Source organism: Centruroides vittatus, unplaced genomic scaffold (genome assembly GCF_030686945.1).
Source record: "Centruroides vittatus isolate TY-2023 unplaced genomic scaffold, ASM3068694v2 contig_108, whole genome shotgun sequence".
NCBI classification, from domain to species: Eukaryota; Metazoa; Arthropoda; class Arachnida; order Scorpiones; family Buthidae; genus Centruroides; species Centruroides vittatus.
In genome coordinates this window covers 628,172-643,695 of record NW_027120695.1, presented here as the reverse complement: position 1 = coordinate 643,695, position 15,524 = coordinate 628,172, and positions in this window count along the sequence as shown.

Below are 15,524 nucleotides of genomic sequence, written 5' to 3'. Positions count from 1 at the left end.
GCGCAGCGATGACGACATCCGCACGAGTAACATTTCGAATCTTGCGCACGGCTCTTTCAAAAACTGTTCGATGGAACGTTTTTTATAAGTTGTTCTTTTTTTCACCTGATGAAGAACTTTTATGTTCGAAAACGTTTGTGAAAATCGTAATTATATGTGATAACGCACCGTTCTTGGTTTTTGTGTGAAGTTATTGACCAAACAATTTTAATGGAAACAATATGATTTGAATATTTTTATTAAAATGTCTATCCATAAATTTTAATTCTGAGTTGGCAAACGCTACATTAGCTAGCTGTAGTTAATTAGTCTGCTTTGTAGAGAAGTCATGTGTTCTTGGTTTCTAGGGTTGATTATTTTCAAAAACACAAGTTCCAATGGCTCCAACAAAACGCACTGAAAAAAAAAACAGCAAAAAGGAAAAGATGTTAGAACAACAATAAAGGTAAAAAGAAAATTATTGCTGTCTGAAAATAGACAATTTCAAACTTAGCCAAAGAAGTGATTAAAACAGCTGATGTAGCAAAAAGATGTCAAAATCCTTGCTGCTACGAGTTCACAAACAATTGAAAACATGGAAAAGTTCTTATTAATGTGGATTACTGAGAAGCAAATGGCTGGTGATAGATTTTTCACAGATGATTTCTTATGAAATACTGAGAAGTTATATTACGACCTACAGCAAAAGAATCCAGGAACCGATGGTCAATTCATTGCAAGTAGGGGCTGGTTCAAAAAATTTAAAAGACAAACAGGCATTCACTCTAATTAAGCATGGCAAGGCTTCAAGCTCAAATGCAGAAGTTGCTAACTTTGTTGAAAATTTCAGAAAGTATATATACACTGAGGGATTTAGTCCTCAACAAGTTTTTGTGATGAGACAGACAAAAATGTTTTAATGAAGATTGTTTTTCGATTCAATCATATCAGCAATTGTTACAAGATAAAACTGTAAATACAATATTTATTATAATTACTAAGATAAATGGTTAAAGGAATTTAATTTGTTTAGACTAAGATACTTTTTTTCAATAGTTTAACCACCAGGAGGTGTGAATGTAGTATATTACAGTGGTGCCTCATATAACATACGCCTTGAATAACGGACTGGCTGCGAACAACAGACTTTCCGGCATAATTGGTGACTGCTCCATGGGTACATTCTTTAATAGCAGTCACTCTGCGTCTCCACTACTACGGGAGTGCACTGCTGTTTGTAAGCGTTTAGGAATGACGGCGAAAGAAAGAAAGATGGCAGCGCCCGCAGTATCGATTGTATAGTGATGGAGGAATCTATAATTCTAAAAGATGAGCTTTAGAAGGCAAAAGAAGGGTCCCATTTGTAAAATTTAACCATAAAATGGATTATTTGTTGAAAGAGCTTCGAAATAGCCAAAAAAATTCATAAAGACACATCACCACGTGCACTAACTCGCACTTTCACAATTTCTAAATTCTCTCATAAAACCACATAATGGGCCCGGAAACGAAACTATCTGAGCCATGGAGGACGCCATGTTGCTTTCCACTGTAAACTACTGCCACAAGTGGCGTTTTTGCCGTTTGACAGTGTGCACACACACCAGAATTTAGGAACGCGTTCCACAGGAATTTTTAAACAGATGTCGTTCGCGCAGAGTTACGAGGAGGAATAAAAGAACGCACCCCATGTTCATTTTTTTTATGATACAGTATGGTTATTTTATGCTGCAGAACGATTTAGATGTTTTAACATGTATTTCTATGGGAAAATGCATTTCGTATAATTGATGTTTCACTTAACGGATGTGCACCTGGAACGGATTAAGTACGTTACATGAGGCACCACTGTAGTGGACAATTTTGTGTTTGACAGTTGGCAGTGTTTATGGTCGGCACTTTCGGGCATATTATTAATAATTTAATTATTTTCAAGTAACTGTTTAATTTTTTCTCTATCATTTTATAATATTTTGTTTTGTGTGCATTGATTATTCGCTGCCATTTTTGTGTGTATTTTTTCTTAGTGGATGTAACTATTATTATTGTTGCTTTTGTTTGTTATTGATATTAACTTTGTATTATTCCTTTTTTTCTTTTAACAGGCCAATTGTTACACGCTGTACTATTAATGATAGTGTATTTTGTACTGGAATTGATACTAATGATTGTAGTGTTTATTTTGTTCTGTTGTAATATGCCCAAACATATAGGGTTTCCCTTGTACTATTTAAATAAATGAACAATAAATAAAACATAAGAGAATTTCTATTCCTGATGATTAAAAAAACAAGGTAAGCATAGCTTATGTAAAAGCATCTAATGAAGGAAACAGTTATTTACAAAAAACAAAGAAATAATAAAACTTAAAGTTCTCGAACAATGAAACAGTTTAAAAAACTTAAGATTCTGTGATTAGTACATGGCCTTGCACATGTGTATCTGTTGAGTTAGGAAGCAACCATTGTTTATCATCCTTCCAGCTTAAAGATTTCTTATTTAATTCTTCTGTATAAATATCATGTTTATGGCTTCTAATTACTGCTTGTATATGAAAGAACTTTTTTTGATTGAATAAGCAAGGCTTATAATCTTCAAAACCTATTTCTTTAACACAGCTTTCTTGATTCCTTTTAATTTTTTACTTACTGAATCATCAAGGTCCTGCGACTCTATAGCTCAATGGTATCTTTTTGAAGTCAGGGAACACTAAACTTTCACATTTTTTTTCCACAGAACACTAAACTTTGACATATTTTTTTCTGCAGAGCAATTACATCAGCTTTAAAGCAGAGATGGCAAAACTTTTTGAAATCAAGTGCACTCGATCTAGTAGATGACAACATCGGTGTTTGCTAATTACATTCCCATACAAAATTTAGTTTACATTGTATTGATTTTTCTTTTGCAACAATTTTTAATTGTATATTTGTTCTTTCGCAGACACTTGAAGTGGTTTCATAGAGCACTTGTGTTCCGCGGACCACGGATTGAGAACCACTGCTAGAGCTATCTCAAACCAATAAAAACTTCTATTTTACTTCCATTCAATTCATCTTTAAATTTCCCAATTATTTTATTACTTTTATCAGTATAAAGCAGATGATCTTTTGGATAATCAGATGCATCAAACAAGTGTGGATTAGTTCTCAAACTGATAGAAATCAGCATTTTTGAACTTGTATATGTAACTATTGGTATCTTGATAAAGTAATTTAACATTTTCTTTAAATTCTTCCTTAATCATATTGTAATGGAAGTTATAAATCAATAGTTTTGGTAAATCAATATAGCTTGCCCAATATAAATTGGTTTATTGAACACTACTTTTGTTGTGTAGTTATGAACGGCCACTAAATGTTCACTGGATATTGTTCTCAACTTGAAATTTGGTTTGTTTATAGCTTTCTGAACCTTATCTTCATCACTATATTATTTTATGTTTGTTGTTTTCTCACAGATTGCATGGATTTTCCAAATACTGAATTTGACATTAATTTAAAAAATTCCTTTTTGCCTTTGCTCAGTATTAAACTTAATATATGGTGCTATGAAATCTGACTGTGTAAATTTTATACCTCTCTAGCCTTTGGTTATTTTCATTCTTAAGCTCTTGTAGAGATTTAATATTTTGTAATACATTATATAATTCTTTTTATCATAGAAATGACAGTAACTACTCAGTCTGTTCACCAGATGAACTACGTTCTAATGAAGCTGGAGAAATTTGATTTTCAGGAGCTAGTGGAAGATCATTAAATTTATTATGCAGTTTTAAATCTCTCGGAAATTCTAAACCAACTTCTAATACACAATTCCTTTCAGGGTCAGGTCCTTCGGACTCGTAGCCAGTGTGATTAACAGAAGTCAGAATGTCATTCATACTTTCTAACTCATAGAATCCATTCATTTAGTCTATTTGTGGTTATTTTTGACTTAAAGCCCAACCATAAAGATTATTAGCATGTAGATGTACCAGTTGATGATTCTCAGATGCTAACGAATATCTAATTCCAACTCTTATTCCATTTTCAAAGAACAAATACATCACGTAACCTGTTAATACCATATTTTCCGGTGTATAAGACGACCCCCGACTTTCGAGAAGATTTTCCTGGGTTAAAAAGTCGTCTTATACGCCAGAAAATACGGTAATTCTAAATTAACTCCTGTATGATTGTGTATTAGACACAAGATCATGTTATTAATCAAACACATGGCTTCCTTTTGATCTTTATTTAATACAATCCCAAGCTAACGCTGGTGTAGTATAATACCAAGCAGGATATAATCCATTGCTTTTATACAAACATAAATCTCTAAAATTCTCAAATACATCAGATAGTAAAACATCCAATTTTAAATACAAATCATGCAATTCACCTAGATTTTTTATTTTAAAATGGTTCCAGACTTTTCTAGCATGATCACACTCAGGTCAGTTTGTACTTTCTTTTGTTCAACACAAATAAAATTTTTCTATAGGAGGTAATCTTCTTTCATTAAATTTCTCAAAAGAAACCATGTATTCAAGTAGATAGATAGCTTTTCTAATTATTTTGGATCTTTGTTTTCTGAAGAATGTATTTAAATCAGAAGCTGCAATATACTTGTTTGTTTCTCTTAACTGTTCTGACTAGATTAGATGAAAGAGTATCTAGGCTACTTGCTAAGTATCTGAATGAATCTATAAATCGTCATTCTATATATTCTTTAGAATCTATTCTCAAAATCTTACTGAATGGTTTCTCTTCGTTATCTGGAATGAATTTTAAGTTTGATTTGTCCTTACCTAAATTCTTTACAAACATATGACAATCATAAAAACTCAGATTATGGAATAGTACAGGAACAAACACTGGTTGTTTGTATTTTGAATTGCATGAATTAAAAGCAGCTCCACAATATTCACCAGTGTAACGATCATGGTCTCTGTTAGTACTCAAAGACTTTGTCCATCTCTAACTTTAGGATTTTCCTTAGTAAATCCACTTTTAGAAAGAACAAATTGTTGCTTTCTCATGTTCTATTAATTCTGCATTTGTTATGGGTTTATTCTCTTTTAATAATTTATGAATCGTTTTTGCATGTTCAGTTATTCAATTTATAAAGTGTTTAGAAGTATTTTCACCTCTATAAATTTCTAATGGGTTTTCTACATTATTATAAACACTTTTAACATAAAGTCCATAACCACAAGGAATACAAAGTTCAGTTTTCTGAGAATACAAATTTTCTGGACTCAGTTGACATGTTTGAACTGGCTTTACAATAGACTCGAAATCACAATAAATTGCATATGGATGTCTCAGCATTCTTTGTATATTTTTAAATGATAAAGAAGGTGAAACTGTTATGGTTTCAACTTTGTTAGGATATAATCCTTTATCTTGTTTTATTATTTGGGGTAAAGGCATGATTGGAACACAAGGTTCATTAGTAAAGCATGTTTCTTGATGTTTCTTTACAGATTCTTGAATTCTAACTGAATAATTTAAACATCTTCTACAGAAGTCAATGTTTTTCTCATAAGTTTGTTTCTTATTAACAATTTTGCTGCTTGAACGCATAATGTTACTGTAGATGGAATGTTTTACCTTCAATTCCAAATACAATGATATTGAGTTTGTTATGGGATTCAATCTTGGGGATATCCTGAATTTTTTCTGGATATGTGATTCCCTCAAATTTTAATTCATCTTTAAATTATTATTTATTATAATTAAATAATTTATCAGCATGGTCTCTTGCCTGATGTAAACATATTACATATATCTAAAACATTCATTACACAGGTAAACAGTGATTTTGGTGCCGGGGTATTTTGAGCCGATTTCATATGAATTTGATGCCCCGAATTCAAATATGGCATTAGTTTTTGCCTAGGAGCTCTAATTTTTAAGATATATAGCATTTTAGCAAAATACACGTTTCAATATCTAAGTCAAATCCATGGATCAAATAAAAAAACTAAACATGGAATTGTTATTATTATATTATGCAAGTATTATTCTATACAAAGATAGAGAAAAAAGTCATCAATAAAACTAAATAGTTACACGTCGAGGATGATTCTTTTTCGTGACTATCGTGAATGTATTTTGGAGAAGTCCCTTTTTAAACTCCAGCAGTAATCTGCCATCATATGCATATCCCATCTTCCTTGGTAGCAGTCCTCCATAGTTTTAATATCCTGGTGAAATCTTTTACCTTGTTTTCACTAGTGTCTCCTAAATTTTCAGGAAAACGGTCTAAGTGACTGTGTAAACAGTGCACCTTAATACTAATATTACATCCAAAGGATTTGAAACTGTTAAGCATCTCGTTTACCAGTTCAACATAGTTTTCAGCTTTGTGTTTGTCTAGAAAATTTCTGACAACTGCAACAAATGAAGTCCAGGCTTTTCACTCGGCTTCATTCATCAAATTTACGAAGGCAGGATTGTTAATGAGTCGTCTTATTTGTGGGCCGTCAAATATTCCTGATTTAATTTTTTCCATACTCAACTGAGGCATTTTCCCCCCCCATATATGCAAAGCATGATCTGTTCTTATCAAGAGCCTTTGCAAACTGCTTCATTAGGCCTAGCTTGATATTCAGTGGAGAAAAGATGATATTCTCTCGTTCAATTAAAGGGTCGTTAATGACATTTTTTTCCTCCAACGTCCATGTTTTCTCTCTTAAGCCACTCTTTTCTAACTTAGTGGTGTGTTTTGTCTCTGCTATCCCAGAGGAACAAGAAGCAAGGATATTTGGTGTAGCCAATTTGCTGTCCAAGGAGAAATTTTACCATTTTAAGTCTACACAAATTACCCATTGATGTTTGTGATACTTTATCTTCTCCAAGACCAAAGCTATAGTGTTATATTTTTCTTTCATTTTTATCTATGTTGCATTCATTTAGCGTACAATTTACTGACACGGTTTCAAGATTATTAAAACAAGTCAAAAAGCAGAAATGGCAACATTCATTGAGAGAAGATGCATACGACTCAATATGAAGAAAACAGATACGTAAACAAAGCGCAAGATCAGATCAATAACAATTTAATAGACTTACATTACCTTAAAACACATCTCAGAGAAAAACTTCTTAAAACATTATCCCTACCAAAATCAATGACAGAAGCGATACCAACAAGAGATAGGGTTATATTAATTTTAAAATTTTAAGAGCAGCAATACAGTATAAATACATTAACCCTTAGCCTGCCGTTTGCCATGCCCCTTGTTTACGTTTATTTTGTAAAACGGCCAAGGGCAAAATAGGGAAATCAGGCAATATTATTTTAAAAATTCACCAAAAATTAAATTATTTTATTATTCATATGAAAAAAAATCACATATATTTATCAATATAGTTAGTTTTAAATACAACATTTTTCAATAAAGTTTGTTTGAAAAATTTATGAGAAAAAAATAATATATTATAACTGACATTCAGACTTGAAAATTTGTTACTTTTTGTCAAAATTAACATTGGGACTTCATTCTTATTGTCACTAAGACAGAACGACGTAGAATATTGTTCTGTACAATTCGAAATGACATTTATGCATGTACGTTTATTTGTTGTGAAATTGTCGCACATTATACCAAACATTTGTTTGAAATCTCAACTTTAATCTGCTTTCAACTAATATAATAAACTAACATACTTTATTCATTTCATATCAAACAAGATTACATATTTTTGTAATAAACATATGATTACCAGTAGCAATACATGTAACATTTGCTGATATTTTAAATTTAAAAAAAAAATTAAAAAAATATATAAAATATCAGGTCATAACTTGAATATTTATAAATGCATTAACATATTATAGCTGAATAAACTTATTATAACATTAATGCACTTATCATAGTAATATTATTGCATGAATATGCTGAAGATGAAATAAAAAATTATCAGAAAATGAAAAAAAGCGATAATTAAAATTTTTTAAGTGAACAAAACACCACCTGGACAAAAATATGTGAAACAGACGATAAACAAGACGCTGCCGTCAAGTGCTGACATCTGTTGTCGATAAATTTTATAAAAATTGATTGTTAACAGGGTAACGATCAATCGGTACCCTGGCCCGGGAAAGGGTTAAAATTTGAAGATTAAAGTGAAATTTACAGAAAATTGGGGTAAAAAAAGAATTAAGACATCCACAAATCACAAATGATCAAGTAGAAACCAACAGATAAGAAATAAACATAAAAGATTAGTCAAAAAATTTCAATACCCAACAATAGAGGAACTGATTGATAAGAGAAAGACCCTCCCTTATAGTAAATAAAACACAAGTTGAGATTCCAGAAAAAATTAAGGAAATACTATACAAAGGGCTAGACTTTAATGGCCCATATAAATGGAAAGTTTTAGACATAATACCGAACTTAGAGAAAATATGCATTGACCTTCAAATAGAACAAAAATGAAACTTAATAATAAAATTAAAAAATACATAACTACAGAGAAAGGAAGTGTAATCATAAGAGATAAAAACTTCTTTCAATAAAAAAATCAAATCAAGGTACTAAATAATTATTTAAAAGAATATGGATCATAAAAGCAGATAAATCAATCAAAACAAACTATATTAGATATCCAGGAATGGGTTAAAAAGAAAAAAAAACAAGAAACAGTAAATAATGTAAAGTTCCGCAAATTACAGATCCATCTTAGAAAATACAATAGAGCGTCGTTTATCCGAATCAATTGGGGACTTGGGGTTGTTCGGATAACCGATTATGTACGAAAAAATATATTAACCTATCCGATGTCGAAATTTTTCTCCGTTGCGTGTCGCTTCGTGTTGAATTTTCGTCGATTTTAAGCCTAACGAAAATTTTTATAACAATAATCGAGGCTATTGTATGGTTAAAAATTATTTCTTTATTTTGTACAAACAAAATAAATATATTGAAAAATATAAAAACAAAAAAATTATATTTTGGATGTTAATCTAGTATCAAAAACGTTCGATTCAGCAGGACACAGTCAGACTGGAAAGCTTTCGGTTGACTGGCTTTCAGATAAACAACGCTCTACTGCAGGGGTGGCCAACAAGTCGATCGCCAAGCCAATTTTGGTTGATCGCCAGCGATGTCTTGACTTAATGTATTATATTTGTAACCGAACACAACTGTATGCATGCAGTTATGACTTGACTCATAAGCAGTGAGTGCACTTCATACTGAAACACAGTGTATAAACGTAGTATGTATTTCACACTCCCCCTCCCCACTTAGACTATGCCTATGACAACAAGTCGATCGCAACACATTTTTACAATAAAAAGTAGATCTTATGTGCACAAAAGTTGGCCACCCCTGCTCTACTGTATATAACTTCTTATATATTTAGAATTCAAAAAACAGATTACCAAATTACAACAACTGAACAAAATCAACAAAACAGAAAAATGGTTTATTTTAAATGAAGAGAATGATCGCACTCCAAAGCTAAATATACAACTAAAAACCCACAAGATAGGAAAAAAGTTAGAGTATTTATTGGGTTGTTGAGAAAGTAATTTCGTTTTTTTTCCTGAAAAAGAAAACAACTTTCTTATAATATACAAATATTTTATTCAATTATATATTGACCATTTTGGTCCAATACCTTTTGCCATCTTTCTGGTAGTAGCATGATTCCATGCTCATAAAATTTCTGATCTTTGCTTGCAAAAAACTGATTCAAGTGATTTTTGACATCCTCATTTAAAGTAAATGTTTTACCATTAAAAAATTTTGTAATGATCATAATAAGTAATAATCCGAGAGTGCCAGATCTGGCGAATACGGTGGATGTGGTAGCACATCCCATCCAAGCTGTAACAGCTTCTGACAAGTTAGCAAACTTGTGTGAGGTCTGGCATTATCATGGTGAAACACTACACCTTTTCTATTGATCAATTCTGGCCTTTTCTGTTTGATAATATCACTCAATTTGTCCAGTTGACGGCAGTAGACATTCGAATCAATTGCCTTAAAATCCTACCAAACAGAGAGCATCACTTTTTTTGATGAATATTGGCTTTTGAAGTGCTTTGAGCTGGCTCATCTTTTCTACTCCATGATCGCTTGCGTTTGACATTGTTGTATACAATCCACTTCTCGTCGCCAGTTATGATTTGCTTCAAAAATGGATCATTTTCTTGACGTTTGAGGAGCAAATCACAGATGTTAATGCGATTGAGAAAATCTCTTTCTGTAAGATCACGTGGAATCCATATATCAAGCTCCGAAACAAAACCGAGATGTTTCAAGCGGTCATAAACAGGTTGAATTGGACATATTTAATCTGTTAGCGATTTCTCGTGTTGTTATTCGGCAGTTTGCTCCAATCGGTGCCTTTATTTTGTCTTCGTCAGCTTCAACTGGCCTTCCAGATCGTAGTGCATCTTCAATATCAAAATTGCCAGAACGAAATTTTGCAAACCAGTTTTGGCATTGTCGTTCTGTAAATACGTCTTCTCCATACACATCACACAATTTTTTTCTCGCTTGAACAGCATTCTTACCTTTTCGGTAATAAAAGAGCAAAATATGCCGAAAACGCTGCTTTTGATCTTCCATATCCGACGAGACACGCCAAAACAAGCAATTGCATAAAATAAATTTTTTTAAAAATAAGCCTTAAAATGCCACATATCAAAATATATAACGATAATACAGTTTAGAATGAAAATGGCGGGAAAAATACGACTAATCCGTCTAGTGGTAAAATAACGAAATTACTTTCCGAACAACCCAATAAAATCCACTGTTGGTCTGTTTTACAAATTAGAAAAGTTTTTCAAACAACAGCTCAAGCAATATCAAAATTTGCAATTTTCAATTAAGAATACAGACAACCTGATAGAAGAATTAAATAAAATTAATATTGAAGAAACACATAGGATAAATAGTTTAGATATAGTTGAAATGTATCCATCAATAACATGGCAAATAATAGAAAACAAATTACAACAACATAAAGTAAAACATAAAATAATAGACTTAATTATTTTGAAATTGAAGATTATTATATACAGAAGAAAGGAATAAGTATGGGTCTGTAATAGGACGGAAGTTAGCAGAATTAATAACGATAGATATACACAAACAAATCAACGAAATATAAGGGATATAGTTTTATTAAAAATACGTAGATGATATTTTGATAATATATAACAAAAGAAAAACTACAATAGAAGATATTAATAAACAAGTAAATACCATACATGAATCATTGAAATTTAAAACAGAAGATATAACTGATCAAAAACTAAGTTATCTAGATACTGCAATAAAGAGAATAAAAAACAGCTTACAATTTAAAACTTTCAGAAAGCCCGGTTCAGTAAAAACACTGTCAAATACCATTCTAATATACCATTACAAGTTAAAGAAAATACATTTAAAATGGAATATCATAAAATAAAAAATAAAACAAGCCAAGAGACGTATGTACATAAAGAATTAGCAGAGTTAAGAAAGAAATTTCTCCTAGATAGATACCCACAAAGATTACTAAATCCATGGAAAAGTAAAATAAACAGCCCAAAGAATCAAGATAAAGATAAGCAAAAAACAAACGTAAAGTATACCGCCTTTCCTCACGTTAAGGGTCTGTACGAAGAAATTAATAACGAAATAAAGAAAACAAATTTTAAGCTCGCACCAAAGTACGAAAAAATATCTACTAGGTTAAAACACCATAGTCCCTTATAAGATCAGCAAATATCATCTGAGATCAAAAACATAGTATATCAAATTCCTCATAATTGTAGTAATAAGAAATATTATATAGATGAAACCAAGAGAAAAATGAAAGTTAGATTAAAAGAACATATTGCGGACCTTAAATATCATAGAATTAACTCTGCTTTCCACGACCATTGTATGATAAATGATTGCAACCTAAGATAAGGTAAAAATCCTACATAGAGAAAAAGAAACATACAGGTAACCCCCGTATAACACAGCACTTCTATAACACGGATTCACTCTAACACGGTTCGGGAATTAGGTAAAACACTCATACAGTACAACACGAAATGTAATAAAAACTGTTACCAGTTGATGATGCTCATGCTGAGATCATCATATAGGATGAATAATCCTCTGGTAAAATATTTATTTAAATAATATTCAAAATTCATAAAATTAAACTTCAAATTAAGAGACAAAAATACCTTTTATGAACAAGTTGTTACTACAGACCTAGAGCCCTCTATAAACAGAGTATGGTCAACTGGGGGGGTCAAAATATGATTGGCTACTGCCGATTACGTGGTTTGTAGACACCGATATGAAGCCAGCTTCCGATCCGCTTATGACAAGTGAGTGTCAATCAGCTATTTATTACGATAAATAACAGGATTCGAAACTTTATATACCAGGTAGTTCCAATCTAAAATAGATTCTAAACATCAAGTTAGTTCTTACTTTGCTATACTGACGTTAGAAATCATTATTTTAGCCTTTAGATCTATCGATACATCTATATCGCTCTTAAAGCTACCACATAAAAATAGATCATGCCGGGTTGATCAGCCATTAATTGCTCAAAATAGAGCTCCTAAATTCAAACTGTGTTGATTTCCAAGTGATAAAGCTAGGAAAAAAAGCATTAGCGATTAAAGTAAACAGGCTGGATAAAAATAAGAAATTATGGATTCCTGGAAAACATGCATTACTTTGTCAGAATTTTTATGAGAAAGAATCAGAATTTTATGAGGTAAGAATCAGAATTTTTATGAGAAAGGACTTCTGCTTTGTCTACCTATTTAATTGTACATTGCACATTAATAAACTAAAGCTAAAGAGTATTAAGTCTGTTAATACATTTCAACCTTTATAAGTATATTGGTTTAGTGATGTGAATATTTACAATTAACTCTCATAGGTTCATTTTGAGAAAGATCAGTGTGAGAATCACAGGAAGGATGGAAGAAGATTGCCGAAGCTTGATGCCGTCCTACACTTTTTTCTCACAGACTTGCACCTAAGAGAAGATGCTCTGAATCAAAAACAAGGCATAGAAACGATTGTGAGCATATAGATCCGACCTTGGACTGCAGTTATGCTACAAATTATCTCCTATGACATCTATGCAGCCCAGTACAGGTGTATTTATAATATAAATTTAAAATATTCTTACTAAATATTCTATTTTTTCTTTTATTGCATACTTCAATTCTTTTTGAAGAAAATGCTGAAGAATGTAAAAGCACGAATGAAGATGAAGACAATGAGACATCTGGTCCGGTATTTCAAGACTCCGGTAATCTTGTTAGCCAGCCACTGTCACCAAAATCAAAACAAATTAATGAATTGTAATCTCAATTGCATAATGCATTACATAGAATTAAAAGAGTGCAGAAAAGAATAAGAATCTGTATGAAGAGATAAGAAAATTAAAGTCTAGAGTCAACACACAGAGTACAAACATAAAATTAATTTTCAATACTAGTCAAATAACAGCCCTTGGAAACGTGTCAACACGGAAAATAAAATGGCAAAATAATACAATAAAAAAGGCTCTGCAGTTAAAATTTGCTTGTGGAAGATCAGGCTATGAAATGTTAATTGAACAAGGCTTCCCTCTTCCCTCTTTACGGACATTGTAAAGACGACTACAGAACACCCCCTGTAACGGGGAAATTACCCTTTTTATTAATAAATGATTGATATTTAGTAATTATCTGCATTCCTTGCAAACAATGCAGAGCATTACTATTTGTTACTATGTTACACTATGTTACTTGAGTTTTTCTTGTTGAAAAATAAACTTTATTGATTTTTTTTTTATAACTTTTGTCTTTAGTTATTATATTTTTAAATTTAAATACATATTTTTCAGATTATTTATATTGCAATAGTGCTGTCAATAAATGTGATCCACTAAATATAATTTTTTTATTATTTTCACTTTTTTGCTTCTAGCCCTGTTATTGTTATATATTTTGTCCATCACTTACACTCAAACGTGTTTTTGTGCAGTCTTTTTTTGTGCGATTTTTTATTTGTGCGATTTGTTTTGTGTGATTTTTGTGTGTGGTATATGAATTTCAATCAAATTGGTATACTGCACAAAAATAATTGCACAAAACACATTGCACATATAAAAAAATCGCACAAAAAAATACTGCACAAAAACAGGTTTGAGTGTATAAATTACAATTATTCCGAACATAATTAAAAATTATTTCTAAAAATGTTTAACTTAATCTAACTTCCTTCTGAATCTAATTCCTGTTTTTAACTAACATTGCTCATTTAAATGCTAAGCAGTACTGTGACACTGCAACTTTGGCCTCAAAATGGCATCCATACGTTAGAGTGGCCATACTCTGTTTATATAGGGCTCTATACAGACCCGGCTAAATAATAGTTAGTCACAAGGTGGCATATCTACAACAAAATAATCTTGAAATGAGTGAAGTTTTGTGCAATAAAATCAAAATTTAATATAGAGGAAAATAAGTAGTAGGAAACCTGTTTGTGTGATGGAACTTCTTGGATTTTAAAGTAAAAAAATAACAACTAGGTACGTTGTCACGAAACTATAGAACTTATTATTTCTACAATGAACAAACTTTTATATGTATCAGCAATACTGGTTCATAAAATTTATCAGGAAAATACTCTGGTACACAGTCTTCATGAGCTATCACAATCTCAAGAACTTGTTGGAGTTAAAAGAACAAATTAAATAATAAGGAAATAACAAGATATGTTGCATTATTTGCTCATAAATTATTACTCAATTTAATGCTGAAAAATAGGTTTACAACCTTAGTTATACCATTCTTGGAAAGAAAAAAATGGATGGACCAACACTACTTTGCGGGATAAAATAGATATCGCAGGTAAAAGTTCACTTCGAGTGAGCGGGATGCTAAAACCATAACCACGTGAAAGTATGGTCACATATGTGTAGAACAAACTTTAGTTTATTAGCAAGAAAACTAATAAATACTTTGTTAAATAAATAGGAAATGATTAGAGGTATATCACCTACCCATTAGGCAAAAATATGTAAAAAGATTTTTAAAAAAGAGAGCCTTTTAAGATTTTAGAAATTTGTTATCTCAAGGTATGTTAATTATAGAGAGATTTTTTTTTATATATGTATACATCAAAATCTGTAATCCATATGTATTCTGTAATTTTTAGTTGGCTGAAAAGGGGTGTTATAAAGCCCGAAACACATACAAACAATAGGTACTTGTATCAACTGAATTGAATAAACTCAAAAATGAAAACTGCCAAGTGTTTGTGTATTTGCATTATTTAGCGTTCAAGAGACAAAATTATATTATGTTTGATTCTATATACATTCAGTACGAACGATCGATTAAAATTCTCATCAACATATGAGATTTTATTTGCAATATGAATTAAATTCTCATTCTGAAGTGTCGAAATGCCAACAATCTCCAAGCTTGAATTGCTTAAGCTTTTGTTCCAACATTCATAGTTGCTCTTGCAAGGACTTTAATTCTACTTTTATATGTTTATTTTTTTCTTTTAATCATGAAATTTTATCACTCAGTGT